Raw genomic sequence first — 1,872 nt, forward strand, 5'->3', positions numbered from 1 at the left:
CCGGATAGAATGGAATTTTATTGAGGCTCTTCTCCACAAAATGGGTTTTGACCCTCGTTGGATCAGATTGATGCGGGAGTGTATATCTTCGGTTCAATATAGGGTACTTCTTAATGGTCAGCCAAGAGGCTTAATAATTCCTCAGCGTGGGTTACGTCAAGGGGATCCTTTATCTCCTTATCTATTTATTATGTGTACCGAGGCCTTAATAGTGAATATAAAGAAGGCAGAGAGGCTGAAACAATTAACGGGTATGAAGGTAGCAAGAGCTTGTCCGACAATATCTCATCTGTTGTTTGCGGATGATAGTCTCTTCTTTTGTCGGACAAAGAAAGAAGAGTGTCAAACCATTCTCAGGATTCTAAAGGAATATGAAATTGTCTCAGGACAGCAAATTAATTTTCAGAAATCCTCAATTCAATTTGGTCACAAAATTGAAGAATCTAGTCGTCAAGAATTGAGGGATGTCTTGGGAATTCAGAACTTAGGAGGAATGGGATCTTATTTGGGATTGCCGGAAAGTCTTGGAGGATCTAAGGTACAAGTGTTTGGTTTTGTGCAAGAGAGGCTAAATAAGAGAGTTAATGGATGGACTTTTAGATTTTTTACTAAAGGGGGAAAAGAGGTGATTATAAAATCGGTGGTTACAGCTTTACCAAACCATGTGATGTCTGTTTATCGGTTACCAAAAGCTACGGTTAAGAAGCTAACGAGTGCAGTAGCTCAGTTTTGGTGGAGCCCAGATGGTTGTACAAGTGGCATGCATTGGAAATCATGGGACAAATTATGTGTTCCTAAAGATAATGGCGGATTAGGGTTTAAAGACCTTACTGACTTTAATACGGCGATGCTTGGAAAACAATTGTGGCGGCTGATCGAGAAGCCGAATACTCTTTTTTCTCGAGTTTTCAAAGGACGGTACTTCAGGAATGCTTCACCCCTGGAACCGATCCGATCATACTCCCCGTCATATGGCTGGAGGAGTATTATCTCTGCTAGATCTCTGGTTTGTAAAGGACTAATTAAAAAGGGTGGGAACAGGGTCAACTATTTCTGTGTGGAATGACCCCTGGATCCCAGCCACCCGCCCGAGACCAGCAAACAAAAACCCTCTTCACTGTTACCCGGATCTTACAGTGGATTCTCTCATTAATTGGGAATCCCGAACATGGAAATCATCGGTAATTAGGACTTTGGTGGACCCTGATGATGTCAAAATTATTGAAAGTATTCCTTTAAGTAGGAATCAGATGGAAGATAGAAATGGTTGGCACTTCACTAGCAACGGGAAATATACTGTACAATCTGGGCATCAAGTGGAACGAGTCTATCCAGACAAGGAAAAACCACCGGAACTTTATGGACCAACAGTGGATATACTTAAAGCCTATTGCTGGAAAATAAGGTGTCCTCCAAAGATAAGGCATTTCTTGTGGCAATTACTTTCAGGTTGTATAGCGGTGATGAAAAATTTAAAGGCAAGAGGTATACAAGGAGACACTTGTTGTGTACGGTGTGGAAACCACGAAGAATCAATTAATCATTTTTTCTTTGAATGTCCCCCAACACGACAAGTGTGGGCGCTATCAAAGATACCATCGAATCCGAATCTCTTTCCTATAAGCTCTTTTTTTGCTAATATGGACCATCTCTTTTGGAGAGTTAACGAGGATCATCAGTTTGCATGGATAATATGGTATATATGGAAAAGTCGGAATAACAAAGTGTTTAGTAACATTGATACTGATCCGAGGGATACTCTCAAGCTAGCGGAGCTGGAATCTACACTTTGGGCTGAAGCGCAGGTATTAAGGAATCAGAGTTTGATACAAGAAGCACAGACCAGACCCACTCGGGAAAATGTAGGAAGAT

The sequence above is a fragment of the Brassica oleracea genome, chromosome C4, assembly GCF_000695525.1.
Source record: "Brassica oleracea var. oleracea cultivar TO1000 chromosome C4, BOL, whole genome shotgun sequence".
Classification (NCBI taxonomy): Eukaryota; Viridiplantae; Streptophyta; class Magnoliopsida; order Brassicales; family Brassicaceae; genus Brassica; species Brassica oleracea.